General features: G+C 40.6%; 1 protein-coding gene and 1 long non-coding RNA gene across 2 annotated transcripts in view; both read right to left on the bottom strand.

The window, feature by feature from the left end:
- Window positions 1-10,252, bottom strand: part of LOC138296539 (uncharacterized) — a 45,626-nt gene extending 35,374 nt beyond the window's left edge. Inside the window, exon 1 of the long non-coding RNA XR_011203855.1 lies at window positions 5,963-10,252. This is a non-coding gene — a long non-coding RNA (uncharacterized lncRNA). The remainder of the gene's footprint in view (window positions 1-5,962) is intronic.
- Window positions 10,253-11,065: 813 nt separating this feature from the next.
- Window positions 11,066-25,217, bottom strand: part of KHDRBS2 (KH RNA binding domain containing, signal transduction associated 2) — a 1,516,682-nt gene continuing 1,502,530 nt past the window's right edge. Inside the window, exons 12-14 of the transcript XR_011203853.1 lie at window positions 15,820-15,908; window positions 11,486-12,698; window positions 11,066-11,220 (exon numbers count right to left, since the gene is read on the bottom strand). The gene's annotated coding sequence lies outside the window, so the exon portion shown is untranslated. The remainder of the gene's footprint in view (window positions 11,221-11,485; window positions 12,699-15,819; window positions 15,909-25,217) is intronic.

Below are 25,217 nucleotides of genomic sequence, written 5' to 3'. Positions count from 1 at the left end.
AAGGTTGCATTCATGGATTGTTGACCATCACATCCTTGCTGATTGGCAGGGTGGATTCCAAAAAAGGGTTAGCACAGTGGATCAAGTCTTTAAGTTTAATCACTTTGTTGGAAGTACCTGACCCTAAAACATGACTATCTCTACGTTGCCTTCATTGACTTGAGGGCGGCTTTTGACTTGGTTCCACAGGAGTCTCTTTGGAGAGTCTTAAAAGCCTATGGTATGGATAGAGACCCCTTGGGGCTAATAAGATATTTGTACTAGGGCACCTACGCTAGAGTTAGGTGGACGGTGGGAGGTGATCTTATTGACCCAATTCAGACTGCAAGTGGGGTGAGACAGGGGTGTGTCTTGGCCCCTACTTTGTTTAGCCTTTATATTAACCTGGCAGTGGACCAGTTGGCTCGGTGCAATCAAGATGCTCCCAAATTAAAGGGAATACCAGCACCTTTTCTTATGTTCACTGATGACACCTTGCTTATATCAAGAACCCCAATGGGACAACAAAATGAATTAGATTCTTTTGCAGCATTTTGTGAAGTGAAGGGGTTAGAACTCAATCCAGGTTAAGAAATTTGATGATTTGGGTATAAGAATGTCAGACAATCTTTCTTGGACTTCACAACTGGAGAAAAGCTCTGTTATCTTACAGTAGCTGGCAATGGTTATTTGTAGGAGGATAAAGAACTCTTTGGGAGGGTCACTCTCTCTGGCACTCACGGTATATAAGGCTGCAGCAGTGACAGATGCAATTTATGGTGCAGAGCTTTGGGTGCATTGTAATTCATATAGATTAAACCCAATTCAAAACAAGTTTCTGCGCTCCATGCTACATTTACCTGTCAGCACCCCACTCATTCCACTTAGATTTGACTTGGCCTTAAACCAAATACATTGTGTAATTGCCTTGAAACCCCTTTTATATTGAGTGCATCTGTGGTCTTCTGAGCACTTGGGGTCCTATAGGATAGCCATGCTGGAGTTACTATCTTTTGATAAAGAGACATCTATTCTATGGCTTGATTATATTAAGGACCTGTGCCACTGGATCAAAATGGAGGAGCTATGGAGATGCCCGTAGAATATAACAAGAGGTATAGCACTGCGTGTAAAAAGGCTATACTTGGAGGCTGTATTAACCCAGATTTGGCAAGTACAGTTAACGGGCAGTAGAACAGAATAATTTTTTCATCATAAGTGCCTGCCTAAGTTCGAACACTACATAGATAATATATACCCGACACAGGCAAAGAATCTGTTCATCAAATTAAGATTAGGAATTTTGCCATTGAACTCTTTCTCCTCTAGATGAAAATCTTAATGGGGCCCTGTTAGGGGGCCCCTGCAGTGCACATGCCAGTGGCATGGGCACTGCAGGGGCCCCCAGGGGCCCCACGACACCCGTTCCCGCCAGCCTTACACCACCAGGAACAGGTTGGCGGGAAGGGGGTCGGAATCCCCATGGCGGCGCTGCATGCAGCACCGCCATGGAGGATTCCCTGGGGCAGGGGAAAACCGGCGGGAAAACCGGCGGGAAACCGCTGGTTCCCCTTTTCTGACTGCGGCTTTACCGCCGCGGTCAGAATTGCACCGGAAGCACCGCCAGCCTGTTGGCGGTGCTTCCTCTGCCCTCTGCCCTGGCGGTTACAAACCGCCAGGGTCAGAATGAGGGCCTATGTGTATTATCAAGTGACATTAGTGGAAAGGTAGTGTTTGCAGTCGCCAGCTTTCTGTGATGTGCCTGGATTGAGAGATCTAAGAGTTGCTCTTCTAGTTTGTAGAACACAACCTTTATATTATGGCCACTGGTTAGTATGCGGTAGGAATAGTGCTTAAACTTACCCATCTTTCAATGGGGTAGCCCTTAACCCATAGAATGAGTATTATTACAAAGGAGGGTTTTATAAGGACTCTGTGGGCAAATGGCCATTGTCTTTAAGAACCAAACTATGAATTGCTGTGATAATGTCCATTCCAAATGAGTATTTCCTCACTTTTTGGTGATTTTACAATTGCAATTTATTAATGATTTTATGTATTTTTAAATTATTTGTAATAGATTATGTATTTTTTAGCCATAAATAGTATCTTGCTTTTATGGCTTACAGCCAAAATAAAGGTGATGATGAATGTCATAATTCAGTCATCGTCCATAATTTAATGACGTTGTTTTAAACCATGTGGCATGCACCATGGCTATTGACATTAAAACTGATACCATGTTTACCTTCTTTACTGACTACAACACCAGTATATCACCCACCCCCCACTACTGCCTTTATTTCTCTATAGTCATTCATGCAGCACTCATGGAATGAAACTAGATAGCATAATATCATGATAAATCAAAATTGTTGGGACATTAATCTGGAACAAAGCATCTCCTACATTGTGAGAGCCTGAAATACAGTTAAAAAACACAACTTTCTGGTTAGCCACCACCATCCACTCAAACTGACTTTTCATAGATACACTCAGCCACTCATAAGCACGATTCATTAGAGATGTGTGAATACTATTCACCTCATACTGCATTACATTCACTCACTACTGCCCAGACCACAAACTCTTGTCCACTTCAGTCATCAAAGTGAAGTGATGAATCACCCACATAAGATAATGGCCCTCATTACAACATTGGCGGTATTGACCACCAACCGCCACGGCGACGGCCGCCAACATACCGGCGCCGTGGCTACCAGCTGGCAATGCTTATTATGACTGCCGACAGTATTCCACCAGAAATCTGGTGGAACACCACTGCCGGTCATTGCGGCGGACGGCAGTAAGGTGGCACTGCTGTCAGCAGCACTGCCACGCCAACAAAACACAGCCGACCGTATCATGAGCAATGATACGGGCTGGTGGTGTTTTGCTAGAGGACCGTCTCCAGCCGGAGGACCCCCTGCAAGCAGGTAAATCAGGTTCTCTGACTGGAGAGGGGGGTGGGGGGGTGTTGTGTGTCTGTAGGAGGGTAGCTGTAGGTTTTGGGTTGCGTGCATGTGGGTGTGAGTCACGTTTGATTCATGTGTGAATGAGTGATTGTGAGTGTTGTGTGTTGTGGATGCATGTGTGTTACAAGGAATGTTGGTGTGTGTTGGGGTGTGTGGGTATGTATGTGTACATGCTTGGGTGGAGGTGAGTATGCATATGTGCATGTGTGTATATGTGCAGTGGGCAGAAGTTGGTGGGGGAGGGTGGAGGAGGACTCTGGAGAGGGGTCGGGGGAGACCCCTATCAGTGCCAGGGAATTAATTCCCTGGCACTGAAAGTGCTTACCACCATGGTTTTCGTGGTGGTACAAAAACCACGGAAACCATGGCGGGAGGTCGGGTTGTAATCAAGAGGGTGGGAATGTGACAGCTGCCGGGCTGGAGACTCATGGCAGCATGTGTACCATGGTACCACTAACAGGGACGCGCTGGGTCATGTGGAAAAACATTTATTTGAGCCTTTTTGGCTTTAGGACAGTCCCTCTAGATCCCTGCCAGAACTGCCATGATTTTAAGTGCCCCTATACAGTCCTCTTTATTTGATTTATGTTTTAATTTCATGTCAAAGGGACTTAGGCCCGTATTTATACTTTTTTTGCGCCTCATTTGCGTCGTTTTTTGACGCAAAAATGGCGCAAACTTGCAAAATGCCATTGTATTTTGTAGGTTTGCGCCGTTTTGCGTCAAAAAGTGGCGCAAATGCGGCGCTAAAAAAAGTATAAATACGGGCCTTAGTCCCCATGTCTTCTTATGGCAATCATAACAGTTCTTTTCATATTGCAGCCAGTCAATCAGATTACTTGATCTGGTACCAATCCACAGGACTGAAGGGACCAACCAACAGGAATAAAATCTCTCTTGGCCAATCATACTGCTTTATTTTTAGATTTGCTGTACTGATGAATGCCAACCACCCAAGTATATCTATTTTTAATCTTAATTTCTCAAAAAACTGCTAAATGGATTTGCACCAAGTCACAAAACAACATGCTTTGCAAGTAAAGGCCTAGCTTTCTGTCAATTATTTACACCATTACCATCATTACCATCATATTTATGAACGTATGATACTTTTCAGAATGTGTATAAAAAATGAAGGAGATTCTTTGGAAAAATGCCCATCTAATGGCCACCCTGGATGTGGTGTTTCTTTATACAGCTTTTCAGCAAGAATCCCTAAAAATGCACTTACCATCCTATACCCTCATCTACACCTTAAACCATAAAAGTACAGTTGCTACCCTACACCTATATCCACCCCTCAACCTGAAAAATGCCCTCACAATCCTATACCTTATCCACCCATAAAAATTAAAAATGCCCATAACACCCTATACTTTTACCCACTCCAAACCCTAAAATACCCTTATTGCATTATACCCCTAAGCACCCAAACCCTAAAATTACCCTTAACACCCTATTGCCCTGCCCACCACTAAACCCTGAAATTACCCTCATCACTGTATACCCTACCCACATCTAAACCCTAAAAATACCCTTCCCAAAATAAAGAGGTCTGTACAGGGGCACATAAAATCATGGCACTTCTGGCAGGGATCTAGAGGGACCTTCCTAAAGCCAAAAAGAAAATGTTTTTTTGTGTCTTGTGCTACAGGTACCATGGTGCTTTCACATGACCGAGCGCATTCCCTCTAGTGGTACTGTGGTACACATGCTACCCCGAGACCAAAGCTAGCTTCAGAAAATGAAGTTTGCATGGTTTTGCTGGACTGGGGGGTGGAATATGATGCATGAGTACTGTAGAACAGAACAAAAAATATTAAAATAATTAAATATGGGTATTGGGGTATGTGAGGGTTGGCAGCTCTCAGGATTCTGGTCATAGGCCAGGTCATCGGACTACACACATGCAATGCTCATGCCATGCATGACCTTTGGGTTGCGTCCATAGAGGGTTGGGCACATGGACTTTTATGGGTGGTATATCCTGCTGCAGTGGGCTATAAGTGTGTTTGAGGACATTCTGTCATCTGTTAGGTGGCCAAATCCTCAGTGTCTATAGTATTTACCCTGTGCCAAACCCTTTGTGAACAGCCAACCCCATTGGGATACCACTCACATATGGATGGACAAGCCCCTCCTGTGCGCAGTGTTTGTACTGTGCATAACTCCTCACAGGCACCACACATATTAAAAAAAACAAGTCCCTTTCAGGTGGGTAAACCACAGTGAGCATGACCTTCATACTATGCTGAACACCTCATGGACAGCTGAACCCATGGGCAACTAACCACACATAGGTCGGAAAGACACTGTTGCAGATGTTCTTTGCCCTTTGTTCAACCCATCACATATAGCCCACTCCCTCCAGATGACCAAGCCTTTCCTAGGTAGTCAAATCCCCAATCCATACATCCTTTGCCATGTGCCAAAGCTTTCACAGACAGCCAATCTCCCATGGGCAATCATCTAAACATAGGTGGGTGAGATTCCTCTGTGCACAGTCTTTGCCCTGTATACTATCTTTTGCATACCTTCTACTCCCCTAGACATACAAGCCCCTTTAAATGACCAAACCATGTTAACAATAGTTCAATTTCTCTTTATTTTCCATTGTGCATGTGTGTTGCATTGTATAGCACACAAGCAAAAGGGGGACATGCCTTACAGGGTAGTTTGTATACTGTAAGTGACCCCTTCAAATACAAAAGTTATGCTTTATGAAAAGCAGACACTTTTGCACTATGACACAAAGGTGTCTGTGTTGGTGCGTGACTTTATTTCTCTATAATTCTGGGACCTTTAGGCTGCTGTAGCAGACTATTTTAGCCCTTACAGTCTGAACCAGTTTTAATAGATGTTCATCTTTAAGTTGAAACTATAACATTAGGCAAGCCTTTTATTGTTATTTATAACCTATTATGGCACACTTTAAGGCTATATCAACATTAATGGACAGGCATGACAAATACCATACATTTAATAAAAATAAACTAATTTTTGCTAACTTTTTATGGTTAGCTTACAGCCTGTCCCGGCCTTGTGCACTCTGATCTCCTGAAGGGGTTCTGGTCATGGGTCAAGTCAGCAGCAGCATTAGGAGCGGCTATGCCCCAAACCTGGACTGCAGGATGAAGAGCTGTAGATGTTGAAATACCTTCTTGGTTATCCCACTTTCGTTTTACAGGGATTAACTGTCTGTTGTAGCAACTCTGCATGTACTTCCACATGCCAGGCATTCCAAAAGAGTAATTTTTTGAAGTACCTTTTGAAAAATCAAGACTGCACATTTTACTCATCACAATCTGCAGACACTCTCTTCTGCTCCTCTCGAATGGTAAAAGATTGCCACAAAAGAGGCTAATTGGTGGTCACTGGTGGTTCCTGTGCTCCTTCTCTTTGTGGAGCTGTTCTTTACTGTCCTCTGTTGGGATGCAATGGTAGCTTGATGCAAAAACATTTTGGGGCAAAACCAAAAAAAAAATAAGTAGGCATTTGAGAAAGAGTAAATCCTCCCCAATTCCATTCTTTAATAAAAGATTAAGCATGAGAACTTCCTGTCTATAAATGAAAATAATGACATTACTGAATAATATGGTGTTTCTCTGTCTCTTATAGGTGCTGCAGTAGTATTTCTAGACACAGCTGTACAGTAAGACCTAAAACCGCAGGAATTTCACTATATCCCTCAATGCTCTGGCATAAGTACTGCGATGAGAAGAGAAAGAAAATTATGAAATATACAGTATTTTGGGCTATCCTGCCAACACCGTTACAAAGTTGTAGTCTGTGGTGTAGTTAAAATATACTAGAGACTGTGAATGTACCTGTAAACAGAGTACAAAGGCTCATGTAAAAAAACAAAAGAAGTAATGAAAAAGTAAAATAACATTTTCAAAATAATCTAAACAAATACAAAACAGTATTTAAAAAATATAAAAGATATGAAAAACAAAAACTTTAAAATAATATACAAAAGCAGTAGTTGAAAACATACAAAAATAATTGGAAAACAAGCAATGATAAAAAGATAACCCACAAAAAAAAACCACACACAAATATATATTTTCTCTGTTCTGCAGACAGAGATGGGCTTTTGCAGAGAGTGGGATGCAGGGTCCAAAAAGTTGATTTTTCATGTTAATTCCCATAGGAAAATTTGCTATCCAGTAAAGGAAAAAGAGCTGGACTGAATTACACCAAATCAGTCAAACAGTTAGAACTTTACTTTGAAAGTGTGTTTTTTATTTATTTGACATGGATCTGTTCAGTCATTGTAGAGAAATTTGTGTTTTAAGTGGTGCGTAGGATGGTAATGAAGGGGTTAAAAATAGTTTTTTTTTTTTTTGTATCCCTGAAGTGAAGGTCTTACCTTTTACCAAATTTGATGTAATTCCATTCAGCTATTTTGTTTAAGCTTCAAGAAACGTTTCTTACAGGAATTAACATTGGATATCAACATTTTGGGACACCCCTTTTTCTTTATCTCTGCATGGCATATTACCCTGAAATTTTCCAGGAAGGAGAGGAGGTGAATGACCTTTTTTTGGTAAGTTTTCTGAAGATTGGGCAATTGGCTCTAAAGTCCTAGCAATCAAATACCACGACATTGTGGTAAACAATGAAATATATGTGGGTAAAAAATTCTAGTTTAAGGTATGGTAAGAGCTATCTTTAGTATGAAAATAGAACAAAACTCCAGGCCTAAATCAAATAGCTCCTGACCTATTTTATGAGTAGCCTAAACTATGATCCTGTGTTCTCACTAAGGTGTTTAATACTGTTACAAATAATAGGATCCCGATTTCATGATTCTGGTACCTCCACATAGGGAAGGTAGCTGAAAAGAATAATTTAAACTACTACCAAGTCTCTTTACTTGCTAAGGCAATAAGAAGGATCTAACCGTATATGCCATAAGAACATTCATACCTAGTAACTGTACATCATATTGTAAGAGATAACTCATTGTCCCTGGTGTTGCCCTAGATTGTGTTTCCTGGTATGATTATCTGGATATATGCTTCGAAGTGCGGCTAAGATGGAAAGCCCAGCTAGGTAAGGCCATCGCTGGTCTATTATAAACTACAAGGCCTATATTCACATTCGAAGAGAAGGTGAACAGTCAGTGTAATCTTGCAAATTAGGATTGCAGAGGAGAAGCAAATAGCTGTATGAAAAAACAGGTAAGTGAAGGACTTTTCGCAAAGGCAACTTCTGCATTTGATGAGTTTTGTTAAGGTATTCCTTTCCTTCCTTAATATTTGCTAAACCCAGGCCCTATCTATTTTAAGTTATCTACCCTTCTTGTTGTGCAGTTCCTGCTCCTCGTTCATTTAATTTAAGAGAAGAAGTGGTATGGTCATGTACCCCTACCCATAGCCACACTTGTCACCAAGTCCCTTCCCATTGTCAGCACATGCTACAAATTCTTCCTCAACTTCTTCTGTACTTTCTTCCTTATATGCCATCTCTTACACTGGTCCATCATCTATCTTCCATTAACCACCAAAACTGTCTATAACCAAACTAACATTCACTTGCTCTCCAACACAGGAATATTAGTTTCATAATATAGTAACATAAACTGGACAGCAGAACTTTAAATCACATAAGATTTCAATGGTTCAATGGTAATACACATACTTTTTCTGTCTAGCCATTTTCTTCTAAACACACATTAGGTGTCTGGTGAAACAAAATGTCACCCCATTAAATCATTAATTTAAACTTTTATTTTGTTTTATTCCGCTTGAGCTCAGTACCTTTCTATTGTACAGGTGATTGCAGAGGATTAATGCATAATACTGTAAATAGTAATTACATTATCAATGTGCACTTAGAAAGGACACAGAAAGAATCATTTAAATAATTCCAGTGGCCCTAGAGAACCAGCAACTCTATGTGCCTGGCATACTATAAAATGTGCTTGTAATGGGTGCTGCAGTTTATGTTCTTTTCTCCTTCCTCACAACAACATCCTGATGTTACCATTGGATGACCAGCTCCAGGTTCCAGTATCACCAAGAAGCTTGGGTGTCAGTGAGAGGTAGCCACTTGGCTACACCTCCAGAAAATGGATGTAGTCCATCACCAATTGGTGATACAAGGGAAGGAGTAGGAGGAAGACGTGGGAGCAGCAGCAATTTCTTCTTCTTCTCGTGTCCCACTGGGGGAATCAAGGGCAAGGCTCCATCAGCCAAGTTACCACTGGTGGAAAAGTAGACTTCCGCACGCAGCAGTCACTACAACTACCCTCCGAGCCATAGAGGTCCTATTCCATGAGGCCCTCAAAGACTTTGAAGAATTAAAGGACCAGAGGGGCATTTTAAGTTTTAGAATGGCATGAGTATGTAGAGGGGTATGTCTTTTGCAGGTGATGTGGGTGGGAACAGTTAGGAAAGGGGCGAATTTGGTTAGTATAGGTTAGTTCTTTGGGTCTTAGAGGAACATATGAAAGGGTTGTGCCTGTTGAGGGTAGTGTGGTTGGTAACAATTGAATCAGGGGTACATTATGAAGAAGGATAGTTTTTGAAGTTTTAGGATTAGATGCGGGCCTGTTCTGGGTGGTGTTGGCGGAAAAAGTTGTGAAAGGGTTTGAGATGTAGAGTAGTCTTCTGAGGGGGAGGGAGGATGGGTCTTTTGCTGATGGAGTGAGTGGGTTAATTTTTTGTAAAAATAAATATTTTATTTTACCTATTCATATGTTTTTATTATTATTATTAATGTTGTAATTAGTGGTGTTAGTAGTTTCTAATGTAACATCCATAAAATAGGATGCTCCTGGTACCTACTATCAGAGCAGATGCTGAGCTCTAATCCTAGCCCATCATAAATAAATTGGCCAGGTGTCCACCTTCATTGTCCTCTTCCTATTCTCTACTTAACCTGAGCTCCCTTACACAACTAACCCTAATGCAAGCCTCCAGTCTACCCTTCTTTAATCAGCAGTGTGGAAAACTAAAAATCCATTACTTTACTTTTGCCTTTTCCCCATGTTACTTAATGTCACATGAGAGCACTCATCCTCCCAACAGTCAGAAGTAATAATAATATATGTATACTGCCCTACACTCTGAAACTAGTCATCATCACACACCACTAAGGAGGAATACTATTTATAAGTACAAGAACCCATGGAATGCAGAAGATGTGTATAATATGCTTACTTCAGGGTTCTGTCCAAACCCAGCCATTCCCTTTAAATCTTATATGAATAGAAAGGTATTGCATGCTACCTCCCAAAGACTTGATGTGCGTGATGTATTTTCTCTCAAAAGGGTCAAACTGCTGGCAACCTTAAAGGGCCAAAACAGGGTAGACGTCACCGAAAAAATAAGGTTCTTTTTATTCAGAAAGATAGACAAGCAAAAAGGGTTTCTCCTTCTGAAATATCAAAGTAAAAGAAAATTCCAAGACAAAGTCCAATATAAATAAAGTTAGCACAGCTTAAGTTTCATGCACTAAAGTAAGTGAACAAACACGTCTCTGGGGGCGGTTATTTCAGAACAGAAGAGTCCTCCCTAGATAGTGGAAACAGTGTACACTACATATCCTTTACTTAACATTATTATACTTTATTTTCTAAAGTATGATCCCTTTCTGGCCTAGAAAAGGGTGAATGTTTCGGCACTTTTTGTAACCTCACACTATGTTGTTTATACCAAATCTGTTCTGCCAAGTCTGAGATCTGTTAACAGTAGAAATATATAATAGTACAATAGATCAAACTATCTGGGGGAAGAGGATAGGGGATTGATGATTGGATGGGTAATGGAATCTGAGAAAATGTTACTGAGACAAACAGAGCATTTAGTGAGACAATCACTGTGGCATATCTGTCATGGAAGGAATATAAGAGGCAAGTTAAATTTAGATATTGGAGGATTGGTTACTCCGTCATAGCGGTGATGGATTTCCAGTACACCGAAATCTAAATCCTATTATATTTTGTGGGATTTAGATTTAAGGTAGACAGGATATCTGTCAGAATTGTGACGGAGGAACCTGTCTGTCAACATCTAAATCAGGGCCTAAGTCTTTAGCAGACAACTGACTCCGAAATTAACCTTTTTTATTGAGGCTGGAGTCAAAAATAGCAACAATACACACAGACTTCAAAAATATTTATAATTAAATTTAAGAATACATATACTATGCACAAACAGTGAAAATACATTAGTCTGACATTGTCTGTCACTGAAACAGGGGGGAAACAAAGAGCAGGAGCACCAGGGAGGTTCCACTTCTTTGCAGAAGAGAAAATCTGTAGAATGAAAAAACAAAATTACAGTATTAGAGAAACTCTGTAAGCATGGTACATGAGCTGTTAGAATGAAGAGGATTAGCTTGAGAACAATTAACTTAAGGCCATTCTAGTGCCACGTTTCCTAGGTAACAAGCTGCAGGTGCAATGAATGGTTGATCACTCAAACAATAAAAAAGGTTAGCTGTGTCCATCATCATGTCCACAACAACCACTTAGGGTTTGCCACTTGAGCCACTAGTTTGTATTATTATAAATAGCTCACCCTTTCCCAGTCCACATGGGCAGGAATCCTTGAGTTTTCTCATTGCCCATAGAAGCAGATACACATTTGTACTTATTATGTATGTTTTTGTCAACACTTACAGATTTAATTTCTTCCAACAAGAGACAGACCTGTTGAACAAAAAACATAAAAAGAATTTTAGTCCTGGTCTAGTCCAGGCAAACTGAGATGCCTCACAAGAATTACAAAATCCTGAAGTGCAATACATTACCAAAATGCTAATCAATACTAATCAATTAAGACTCCTACGGCATATATTTTTGAGACCCTTGCTCCACAACTCATATCTGTGATACCATGCAAAGCTACTTTGAATGGACTTATAAATATGGAGTAAAGAAAGGCCAGCCCAGCGGGAAACCCCTTCCCAAGAGGAAGCCGGCTCCGAATGGAGCCGGCGGAGTGGGAAGGGTGCGACTGGTGCAGTAGCACCCGTCGCGATTTTCAGACACTGAAAATCTTTTAGGGGCCCTCTTACGGGGGCCCCTGCAGTGCCCATGCCATTGGCATGGGCACTGCAGGGGCCCCCAGGGGCCCCACGACACCCCTCACCGCCATCCTGTTCCTGGCGGTCACAACCGCCAGGAACAGGATGGCGGTGAGGGGGTCGGAATCCCCATGGCGGCGCAGCAAGCTGCGCCGCCATGGAGGATTCCTCAGGGCAGCGGAAAACCGGCAGGAGACCGCCGGTTTTCCGTTTCTGACCGCGGCCATACCGCCGTGGTCAGAATGCCCTTGGGAGCACCGCCAGCCTGTTGGCGGTGCTCCCGCGGTCGTTGACCCTGGCGGTCAATGACCGCCAGGGTCAGAATGACCCCCTAAGTTTGCTGTCAATTTTATTTCGGATTCAGAGCCCACAACCATGAATACAGTCACTGTATAGCTGAAAAACATCTGCTTTGGTTTTGGTTCTTCCAGCACTTTTCCACACACAAGACGGTGCCACAGGTATGTTGTGTAGACAGAAAGTATATGGCATAGCCTGAAAAAGAATAAGGGTTTGATGTCCATGGTGGCACAGACGTCTTCTCACTGGCTACTTTCTTTGCAGAGCCTTGCTACTTTGGGGCCACCTTCTTTACTCATTCACTTGTTGATCAGCAGCAGAAGTGCTTAGCAATGAGGTCTCTGAACTCCAATGTCAGCTAACTCACAGACTTCTCTTTCTCTCAGTCAGTATCCTCTTGTGCATCTGCAAACAAAACATAAAAAAGGAAGGCAACAAGTGATAATTGGCATTTCTTGTCAAAGCAATATGAGTCAACATCACCATCATCTTCATAACAGTAATACAAACAGAATAAACTCATAAAAAAGTATGTTGTCCCTCCAGGGCCCATGTGTATCCTATGAGCCACTAGGGGGGCCACTATGGGAGGCAGGTGCTACACTCATCTCAAAGAACAAATTAATATTTCAATATACTAGGAAAAGAAAAACAATTGACATAAAAATGCCTTGGGCCTCTGTAAATGCTCATAAAAAATGGCTTTTTAAAGTGGAATAAAGACTGACTTCACAAAATGGTAGTCACTCACCACATGACGAGCAAAGAAAGAGGCATGGATATCAAAGACAAATCGACCAACAAAAACACATAAACAAACATGCACATGCTATAAACACACACACACACACTGGCTCTGCAAAATGATGGTCACCCACATAGCCAGCAAAAAAAGAAGGCATGTCAAACAAAGAGAATGTGGCTACTCTACCCTGGCTGGAGCCCCTTTTCCCCTCAACAAACCATAACTTACAGGATGCATGAAAATTAATGCACACATATATACACCCAAATATGACTTGGTCTATTTCTGGGCCTTTAGTTTATTACCAACAAAGCAACAACAATAATTTAAAACAAATCCAGTCAAAATTCAAATATATAATGACAACACAGCAACATAGAAACAGCGAGTAAAGATTAAGATCACCTTTAAAAAATGTCCCAAAACACAAACAGCACAAGACAGCAATTACCCCTGTAAAATAATTTCAAGAGTTGAGGAGGAACAAAAAAGCATCAATCTTATAGAACCATAACTACACACATGAAATTATAGCCAGGCTTTTCTGGAAGAACAAAGCAAAATGTCTTGCAACGTTGGTCTGGATTCCTGGAGCCACTCCAACCCTAGACACAAACAGGAGTATGCAGACACTAAACTGCCTAAATCTGACATGAGTACAAGGCATCCACAATCCTCTAAAATTATAAAAATACCTCTAATGCAGAGGCAGTGAGAATGTGAAAAATACATAAATATATTTAAGGCCTACAGCACACTAGTCCCCAAAAAGGAAAACACCATAGACAAATCAGAAAAGCTCCAAGTCATATGAGGACATATTATTGACTCTAGGCCTGCCCATCCAAAAATGTATATTATTCCTTTATCTTACATAGGCGTTGCTGCACCCTTTCTAACTTACATTCTCAGCAATCAACAACAAATAAACACAATGAAAACAGCAAAAAAGAAACACAAACATTGGTGCTTGCAAAAATTGACACTGAAAATACTTGATTTTCCAAAAAATGTAACAATTCCAACTTCCAACTGTAGATGATGTAGCAGTGTTTGCAGACATGGGAAGAATAATGATTATAATGATGATTAGTTGCCTCTCTCCGTATGGAGTTTCTTTCTAATCTGAAAACATTTAAAATGTATTTATACTGAAAAATTATCTAATGGTCTGGTTGGGTAAAAGTTAATATAAAAAAAACTTCTCAAGTTATTTTATAGGTGCTCATGTTAAGGAAATGCTGCTAGCATTCAGGTTGTTAGCATTGTTGTTCCACCAATGGACATCTCATCCATGCAAGGCAGCAAAACAATGTTACCTTGGGTGTTGCTTGTATTTCTTGAAATGCCCGTGTAGCAAACATTATGCCAGGGCTTAATTACAAAAGTTACTGCCTTTACGTGCTGTAGGGAATATGACATATCTGAATGACCACCCCAGATTGGTCACCTCAAATTTGTGGCTGATAATAGCAGAAATATGCTCTTGCTGGGCTGCACTTTGAAAGCACTGCAGTGACACATGGACAGAAAAGTTGGCTTTGGCATGTAGGATAACATTTTTATATTACTAAATTGCCAGTACAGTGTGCCATATGCCCACATGGCAGGGTGCTTACGATTTAAAAAAAGTTGCATATTACATTTGAAATATGTACCTTATCAGTGACTGAAGGCTCAAAAACATTTTCACTGTTCAGATTTCATCTGCATTGTCAATGAACAGGCCCAGGTATAGTTAAAATTCTTCATTCAAAATCTGCAAGGATTCTAACAAAGTATTTTAAAGTTAATTTTCACTCAGTTTTCAAAGACTGATTTAATGATAGATTAAGATCTAGGGGAACAGCCTTTACCATGCAGGCATTACAACATAGTTCCATTACCACACATCCATTACCATGAAAAGTATTTATTACGCATTGCCTTTACCATTTATGCTTTTACCATGTTATCATGAATATGCCTTTACCACACATACCTTTACAATGAAAGATATGCATATTTATGTGTGTGTGTGTGTGTGTGTGTGTGTGTGTGTGTGTACATACACACATATATTACACAGTGGTGGTGACCACTGTGTAGTTATAGTATAGTCAGTGTTTCCATTGGATATGCCTTTTTTGTTTTGCTAACAACTTTTGCAACATTAGATGAATCTTCATGTAACTTTCCAAAAACGTGCTTTGTGGTGACTAGTTTGTCCATGAACAGTTTCTGGGTGATCCATCAAGCAGGTGTCAAGAAAAAGAAGAGGGTCCCAAAATGCAGAATCCCCATGCATTTTTCATACACTTTTAAGAAGCACTACCACAAAAACTGCTGAACAGAATTACACCACATTTGGCAAGAATCTAGATCATGGTCTAGAAAGTATTTGCATTTGCTTTGTGCTTTGGGATAAATCCATGCATTAGCTGTTGAGAAATCAAGGTTTAATATTTATAGATATCTGCACAGTTGGTATCCAGATATGCTCTGACTGTCCAATTTAAAGAAGACTAGTGAATCCTGTTTGGTTAGATACAACCTCAACAATACATTTAGGCAGCCATTACAAGACGCAAGGATTTGGTCTCTGTGTCCTGTAAATTTGGGACATGGACTCTATTGATATGCATTGTAGTGAACGGCAGCTTTAGGGGATCATATAAAAGAGCATGTATAAACAGTGATAACAGATTTTAGTTAAAATATAAATCATTTGTTGATGGTACCACATTAATTTTAGGAATTGTGATGTGTACTAAAGTGATTTTACCCTATAAAAATTCTGACCTTCTGCTGTGAGTCCATGAGTCACGATTGAGAGAAAATCGTTTCCTCTCAGGATTTTCTCATAGAGGTTATGGAAGGTGCTTTAGATGCTGAAATGAGAGCATATTTTCAGTAAATGTAAACCATCTTTCCGTTTCTTAGCCATGTGAGAACAAAGTCTGATATTCTCAGTAAAACATGCACTTTCAACAGGAGCAGCCTGGCCACCTAATTCCTCTATTTTCTACTGCAGCCTCCCAGAGTGTTCTAAAGAACAACTACAGTATTAATAGTCTTACTTATGACAAATGTGTGGCAGTCCTAAAGCCATCTTGAATCAAACTTAAAAATGTAAAACACTTAATTTAGAAAGGAACAACATGAGGGGGCTCATTTAGTCATAGAAAGTATGGTTAGTACAGAAGATAGCAAAATTAAGACACAGTTTAAATTATGTCTCAAATATCTGCTTCTATTTAATTAACACATTCTGACATGCAGACTGCAACATGTACTTTCAATACCAGCAGTAGACTGCCTGCTAACTTCATGGCGATCAGCAGCTTTACCACAGTGTTCTAATGTGCAACTAAAGTGCTAAAATTCTGAATTTATGAAAAAAGCGTGGCATATCTGAATGCCATCTACATGGAAGGGAAGTGGAAAACTGAAAGAGGTTTCTACTGAGCATAATGCAGTAAATGAGGAAATTAGGAAGCTTCATAACAACTCACACCCAAAGGTAACTATAACTCGTGCCCTCACCATGCAATGCTAATTATCCTAGAAATTACAACAATCACAACATCTTTTATAACATCGTTGATAATATTACTGTCACATTTGTTGGACAATTATTTACAAAAAAAACTGTGCATGTCAGGGGCATGAGTTATAGTTACCTTGGGGTGTGAGTTATAGGTACTTCAAATAAGTCTAATAGGGTAATAGGTTAATTTCTATGGTTGTGTATGTTTAAAATGTGAGCCTAACTATAAAATTGCTGTAACCTTTGTTATATATATTTTACCTAGTGGTGGTAACCACTAGGGGCCAGATGTAGGTAAGTTTTCTTTTGCGACTTGCAATTTGTGAGTCATAGCGACTCGCAAATTGCAGCTCGCAAACGTGCATGCAGAAAGGTGTCTCAGACACCTTCTGCGACTCGCTATGGGGTCGCAAAGACCCACCTCATGAATATTAATGAGGTGGGTCGCAGTTTGCGGCCCCATAGCGAGTCCATGCACTCACAGGGATGGTGGCCTGCTGGAGACAGCAGACGACCATGTCCGTGACTGCTTTTTGAATAAAGCAGTTATTTTTTTTCTTTTTGCAGCCCGTTTTCCTTAAAGGAAAACGAGCTGCAAAAAGAAAAAATTCCGAAACCATTTGGTTTAGTTTTTTTCAGAGTAGGCAGTGGTCCATAGGACCACTGCCTGCTCTGAAAAAATATTTTTATTGATATTCACAAAGGGGAAGGGGTCCCTTCCCTTTTGCGAATCAGTTACCATCCACTTCAAGTGGATGGTAATTCGCGGTCTCAAATCAACTCAGCATGGCGATGCGGTCGCAAATAGGAAGGGAACACCCATTCCCGACTCGCAATTTGCGGTTGTGCATCGCGTTTGGCCTTTTGCGCCTCGCAAACTGCGTTTTTCGCCGTTTGCGAGGCGCAAAAGGCTTCCTACATCTGGCCCTAAGTAGCTATAGTTAGGACCATCTTTCCATGGAAAAATTATTTTTTGACTTGCCTATATCTTTGGCACCATTTGACGAATCTTCACACATTTTCCCAAAAAAGTGTTGCAGTGATTCTTGTTGCACATGGAAAGTTTCAAGGTGATCTGTCAAGTGGGGCCAAGAAATATGGGAGGGGGGAACAGTTGCATTTCCCATGTTAATTCCCATAGGACCTTTAAACACCCCCGAACCGCTGGACAGAATTACACCAAATTTGGCAGAAAGCTAGCTTTTGGTACGCAGACCACACTTTCGCTTATTCGGTGTAAATCCTTCCACTAATTTTTATTTAATAATTAACATGCTTAGTTAATAAAAACCTCTGCACAGACCATATTATTCATTAATCACAGTACAATTTCATATCCAAACCTTACCCAATAACAAAATAATTTTGTTGAAAATACAAAATCTTATAATGTATACAATTTTTATAACCCTAATTAATATTCCATTAGATTTGTATTGATACAAATAAAAATAAATTAGTCAATACTTGTTCTCCCTAAAACAGTCCACTGTTAATATGATTAATAAAATAAAAGTCCTACCGTACCAATATCTCACTGGCTAAGACCTTATGGACTAGCACTCGCTGTATGTCAGCTACCATCTTGTCAGTCAAAAATCTAATGACCAGAACTCAAATTCGTTCCACACCCACTACTGATTTTAGCATACTCAGAGCTTCCAGGTTTTTCGAGGCCTGACTTAGAAACTTTACTAACCTAACCTTCAATGAAAAATCCGAGGAATTGAAACAGGCGGTCACAGCCTGCCTACAAGTACGTATGAGTCTCTGATTGATCAAGACCTTGAGGTACCTTCTTTGTTCTTGCCCTAAGCTTTGGCATATGCAAATCAGGTGTAACAGACCCCCTATTCCACTCCCACATAGAGAGCAAGATGACGTTAATCCTGAGCTAGCCCTTGGTGCAAAATCTTGACCTCCTGGAAGATGACCAAATCTATATTTAATAAATAGATCTTTTTCTTTTTTTGACCAACCCCAATCCAGATACAACTGGCATTTTAGCATTTTATATTCCTTGATTATAAACCACAAATGGGATTTACTAAAAAGGAGACTCTTATCCACAACCAGGGACTTTTTCATTGCCATACGATTAATCATTTTTAAAAAAACTCTTATCCCATAATGAACGGACACCCAGATCATCCATAGACTGGTCAAAATATAACTGTGATGAGGACCTTTGGTTCCATATTTAGCTCTTTCCAAAGAGCTTTGCTTAACCCATTTTCGTTTGCAAGTTGCATGCTTTTCCAAAGTTTAATATAGGCCCCCTGTCTTTCAATCACTTGATTCACATACCCGAACTCCAGCCTAATTTGGGCCTGAGATGCATTCTTGGGAAGGTGGAAAATAGATCTAAAAACTTTCCCAATAATCCCATTCACGGTGATTGCATCCCTTCCCCTCAGGGCTTCCCTACCGTAGGTAACACTTGGAATTAACTTGCCGGCTATCACTTGTAACTGAGGCCTATTACTGGGGCCATCTAACACTCTTAATAAGAAACAAAAAGCAATCAGCAAGGTATTTCCTTTTTGTACTAAATCTGTTATCTGGGGGAGAATGACTCCCTCTCATCTAGTAGTACCCCCAACTATCTATAAAATTTGACTTGTTCAAGTTTTGAGCCTTGAAGGTACAACTTATATTTTTTCTATCTTTTGCTTCTTATTTCCATAATCTTTGTTTTCTTCTCATTTATAACTAAACGATTTTGCGCTGCAAGGTCTACCAATTTTGTTGCTAAACGCTGTAATCCAATTTTTGTGTAATTTAAAAGGACAACATCATCAGCATAAATCAGATTTGAGATGAAGCGATCCCCAATCTTTGGGGGGTGTACATTTACCCCATTTAATATATAGGACAGATCTGATAAATAAAGATTGAAAAGATAGGGCGCTAGGACTCAGCCTTGTTTAAAACCGCGTTCAGTCCCCACCTTCCTTGATAGAAAGGTACCATCTCCAATTTTCACTCTAATCCACATGCCAGAATACAGCATCTGCACTGCTTGTAATAATTTCACCGGGATACTCCAGGAGTTTAAATTTGCCCACAGTAGGCTAAGAAGTACCGAGTTGAAGGCGGATTTAAAATCCACAAAACATACATACAGAGGGTGTTTTCCTTGTTTACATTTATCTATAATTGTAGTGAGGGATAGGATGTTTACTGCTGTTCCAGGCCCCTTTTAAAATCCTGACTGATTGACCGGAATAATGTTTTTTTGAGCAACCCACATCTGTAGATCTTCCAAGAGGGCACCTACATAGTATTTACCCTCAGTGTCAGTTAAGGTGATTAAACGATAATTCTCAGGTTTGGAACAATCACCCCCTTTAAAAATTGTGTGGATAATGGTACCTTTACAACAGCATGGGAATGTTTCACACTCCAATGCACTATTATAGATCATGACCAGCCTCTCTGCCCAGAAGCCTGGATTGGTTTTATATAAAGCATTTGGGATCCCATTCGGGCCTGGGGCCCTGTCCTGCCGGCTTCTATTAATAAGGTTTTTTATCTGCGGGACGGAGAACATTTGATCATTATCATCCGTAGATCTATAACTGACGGAATTATCATCCGATTGCAGCCCATAAGTCACTGGTAGACTCCCTGGGCAAAGCGCCTCTTCTTTAATTTGATTATCATGATTAAAATACTGAGTAAGAAAATCGTACCAAGATAACTCAGAGCTATCTGAACTTGATAGATTTGTAGGGGCCCTACTTGAGTTGTTAATCATTTTCCAGAAGGCCTGAGAGTTATTTTGTTTGCTTAGGAAATAGGCCTTTGCACAAAATTCTTTCCTTTTCTTTGTTTTTTCTTCCCATATCTGTTTACGATATTGACTATTTATTACTTTTAAGTCTTTTTGTATACCGGGATCATTAAATTGTTTTTTGGCTAATCTTGATAACCGGTTCCTCTTTTCCCTCAACAGTGTAGTGACTGCTGTTATTTCTATTTTATCTCAATTTTTTTCCTTCTCTAACTCATAGTGCAGATGCAGTTTACCGGGGGGGTCAGAGAGAAATCTAGCTGCAAATTCCTCCAAGAATAATGACCATAGGGTTATTGGTTCATCACTTGAATTGCACCCAATTTGGTTAAGTAGTTCCTCAGACGTTTTCCCAATAGTTTTGATTGAGTCCCCACGCCACCAAAATTCTTGTGATTGGTTGAGATAAGGTTCCTAGGAGAGGTAATAGCTGGTTTATGCATAGGAACACTATAATTTATCTCAATACTTTGCAAGCCGTGGTCACTTAAATCTGTCTTTACAATAGGATCCAATTATCGCCAACAGTGGTAGAGTAACCATTCTATAATCAATCACTGACGACTGAAATCCCAAAGCATAGCAGGTAGGAGCAGGAGGGATGTTCTGTTGGTATCTCCTGTCAAGATTCTAAGGCCGGATGCCTCCAAATCTTTAACGAAAGCAACCACTTTAGCCTCTCCACCGCCCCTAACCTCACTGCCCAAAGTTTGTTGTGGAACAGACCATATAAAATCCTGATTTACTATCTGTTCCTCTCTATCATGTGGTTGCAGTAACTTCATGTTAAAATCTGCTGCTATTAGCAGCTCCGGGGCATCAGATTCTTGCATCCCCATTAATACTAGTACCACAAGTTTAGAGGACAATAGCTTCTTGGGGTGGGCATCTGGGTGTATATAAACATTTATTACCCACAGAGGTCTACCTAACGTCTTATGCCAATCTAGCAGTTTTATTACCAAAATATCAGCATAGTCTTCTTTTAATTGTATACAGTTTACCTTCAGCCCAACTGCTATGAAGGCCGCCAGACCCCCCCTTCGGCTGGCCAAATTTCTTCACTTTATAGGCTAGAGAGAAGAAACCCAAATGGCCATCAATTGTGAAAGGATTTATTGCCCAGGTCTCCTGAAGAAGCACAATTTGAAAGTATGTTCACAGGGATAAGTTTTTTCTCTGGTTATTGACACTTATCCCATTTATGTTCCAGGAACAGATTTTTAAGGAGTTACGATGACAGTTAACCTTGGGTGATCTAAATAGAGAGGGATTTTGTCAGCGGTTCACACCATGGTGGAGAGCCGCTGAAAGCCATCCTATATTTAATTGCCCTGGATCATGTCCGTTATCTAACGTGTAATTTATTGGGTGATAAATAGCCGTGTAAGGTTTCCAGTTGCTGTCCTCAAAATTGAATAAGGTTTTAAGGGTTTACTCTTTCCTGTGGGATCTACCTTATAGCTAACCAGGACCAGCTGGGGAGTTTTAAGCTCAATTTACCATTTATAAAAGACATTTTTCTCCTTGAGAACCCTGTTGCTGACAGATGCGGAAGACCAGGTCACCAGGGTGGAATCTTAGTGGGGGCTGTTTAGCGTCCAGTCCCTATTTAAAAATTTGATTTTATATCTGCGGATTGAATATTCTCCAGCGGGGGTATGGCTTGCAGGAGTTTAAGTATATTCCAACGATTTATTGTGAACGCCTAGTCCGATATCTCTGGAGAAAAATCTGCTTATTTCCAGCCCCAGCTGGTTCCTGCTGGTAACCTTTTGCTACTCGATCTGGACCTACTTCAGAGGACAGTCCATGCTGGTCACTTGTAGAGGTGTGTGAGGGGCACTCTCTACCATTCAATGGTGATTTTCCCTGATCAAGATCTATTCTTATGTTTACAGTTGTTAGAGGGCTAGATAAGCCCGCCGCCTTGACCAGCTACTTCAGTAGTTTTTAAGATATTAAAGGGAAAATAAATTGTATATCTTTGGCTACAATGACTTTGAGAAGATTTCATTAAATATTGGAATAACATATAATAATTACACATACTTTATGTTAAAAAAAATAGGAATTCACTGAAGAAAAACAAAGGTTGCAGGGACATTATAGTTAAATTCTGAATTCACTCACACAAAACATAGAAATCCGGCAGTTATAGTTAGAGTTCTTTCAAGTAACTCTAACTTGTGCCCTAAAGTAACTATAACTAGCACCTTCGCCATCATTCCAGCATCCTCGTTGATGTTTAAAGTCCATGGCAGTCATTATTAAATATGTCTTAAATATGTCTTCAATGCTTGCATCTGTGATATGCCCTCTGTTCATAATACAGGCATACTAGCCATAATTATCCATTCTTTATGTATCGATATTCAGCACTGCAAATGCTTTACGCAGTCCTCTTAACACCATGATTAGTCATCGCAAGCAATCCAAAAATCCATGGTGCCATTATGTTTCCATTTTACCCTCGCCACAGCCATTTAGTAATGGCTGCCATGGACTTTAACCATCAGCGAGGATGCCGGCAGTCCTCTTTTAAGTTCTATCATTGACAAATTACTATTACTGGACCAGTGCTGAGGAAGGCAATGGCTGAAACACATTCACTGGTAATAAAATGATGACTGGAATCCCAAGAGTGCTCTGTGTTGGTTTTTGGAAGTGCATATATGGTGGGTTCACCACCACGCAGCGGAGGCACCTGTCCTGAGTGCAGGCCAGTTACTGGTGAAAGTTTAGAAATGGCAATAGATATATATATATATATATATATATATATATATAGAGAGAGAGAGAGAGAGAGAGAGTGAGATAGAGGGAGAGAGAGATAGATCCACATATATAGAATTCCTGAGTGTGGCAAACTTTACAGCTGTAGCATTGGAACAACGTAAAGAACCGGGACGTGAGTGGCTGTCATTCATGGTATCTCTGTTATTTGCACTACTTTTGAGTGCAAGATGCCTCTTCATGCCCAACAACAATGTGAGGACACATTTACTGTTATAATAAAACACTAGGGGCCTTACCAAAAAAAGGTCTGATGGTGTGATTTACAATATGGTGGGCTGTGCTTTGTTTTTCTGGGGCAACATAAAGTTGTACTCGGCTGTCACCACGTGTAGATATCTCTTAGAAAAAGTATCTCTGGCTCCAATTCTAAATTGTTTTGGTGCCTTTTTGCTCACAACAAACATTGTTCTATCTTTTTCAGGTGGTTTGTGAATGCATTCCATTGTTTTTTTTTGCTTTAAAATAGCTGATACTGCTTGAAAGTGTCACTTGCTTGTAAGGGGGATTGCCTGATGTGTGTGGCATAGCTACCAAAGGCTTTGCAGAGATTCTATGTTTTGGCCTAACTAGACAGTGATTAATGGCTTGCTTGCGGTAATTAATAACCAAATTTCTCACAAGTGTTGATTTTAGAACAGCAGGAAGTTGATGTGCTGGAAGAAGAGGAGAATTACAATGAAGGGCACTGCAAAATTACATTTTTGCAAGCATTTTTATTTGGACTATTTTAAAATACTTAAATGAATACTTGAATAAAAACATGTTTTCTTCCAGAATGCAACTTTTAAATTGAGATACTCTAGTAGATTTTTAAGCGGATTTATGAACCCTAGGGTTTCTATGTTATGTTACATGTGCCTGCAGGTACACGGATGCCATTCAAGAAACTGTTTCATGAACTGCACAAAACATTTAACAAATTATTTAGCATAATATTCTTCACACCACTAATATTAATTTACAGCCCTGATTGAACTTAAAGTACATGATTCACAATTGTTTTGATGTAAGTAATAATTTCTTACTCTAGGCTTAGGTCTCACTTATAAACAAGGTACAATGGGACATATTATACTCTGCTTGCACCGGATTTGCGTCATTTTTTTACGCAAATTTGGCGCAAAACTAACACCATATTTATACTTTGACGCTAGACCCCGCTAACATCAAAATATCTCAGTGTGCGTCATTTTCTGGTTGCGTGAAACCGCCTTGCGTTAATGATATGCAAGGTAGACGTTCCCGTCCAAAAAATGACTTAAACATCCGTGTGCCAGATTTATCCAACCGTGCAAAAATCCTGCACGGCTGGGAGGCGGAGTCTAAAAAAGGGCGCACAACCTGATTTGCATCAAAAATTAATGCCAGGGTCAGGGCAGGTGTTAAAATGGGGCAAACACACCAGTACTTAAGGAAAACCCACAGAAGCAACATCAGAGCTCCAAAAGGAAGACATGGAGGGGCTATTCATCCAGCATGCACGAAGACGCAGAGCACAGGACCAACAGCAGCAGCTTCCACCACACCAGCAGGGACCCCAAAGGCAACGCAGAAGGCAGGAGAGGATATTCAGGACCAGGACAACTCTTCAGGGCATCAGGGAACATGGCATCATCCAGAGGTACAGACTAAACTGGTAAGTCATACAGCAGCTGTTGCGCCACATTGAGCCACAGTTGGCACCCAGCTTGCAGACACCCCACTTCATTCCACCAGAGACCAAGCTGCTAGCTGTCCTCCACATGTTGGCAAGTGGCTCTCTTCAAACCACTGGTGCCCTGGTTGCCGGGATCTCACAGCCCTCATTCTCTGTATTCCTAACTGAGGTACTGGATGCCATCATCTCCCTCACACCCCGCCACATCAGCATCCCCAACACACAGCTGAAGCAGCAGGAGACCAAACAGGGCTTTTACCAAATCAATGGCTTCCCCCACATGCTTGGTGCCATTGATTGCACACATGTACGGATTGTGCCACCTGCTGCAACCGAGCATCTATACTACAATAGGAAGCACACACACTTCATCAATGTGCAGGCCATTGTGGATCACC

Source organism: Pleurodeles waltl, chromosome 5 (assembly GCF_031143425.1).
Source record: "Pleurodeles waltl isolate 20211129_DDA chromosome 5, aPleWal1.hap1.20221129, whole genome shotgun sequence".
Classification (NCBI taxonomy): Eukaryota; Metazoa; Chordata; class Amphibia; order Caudata; family Salamandridae; genus Pleurodeles; species Pleurodeles waltl.
This window is presented reverse-complemented; position numbering and strand designations above follow the sequence as displayed.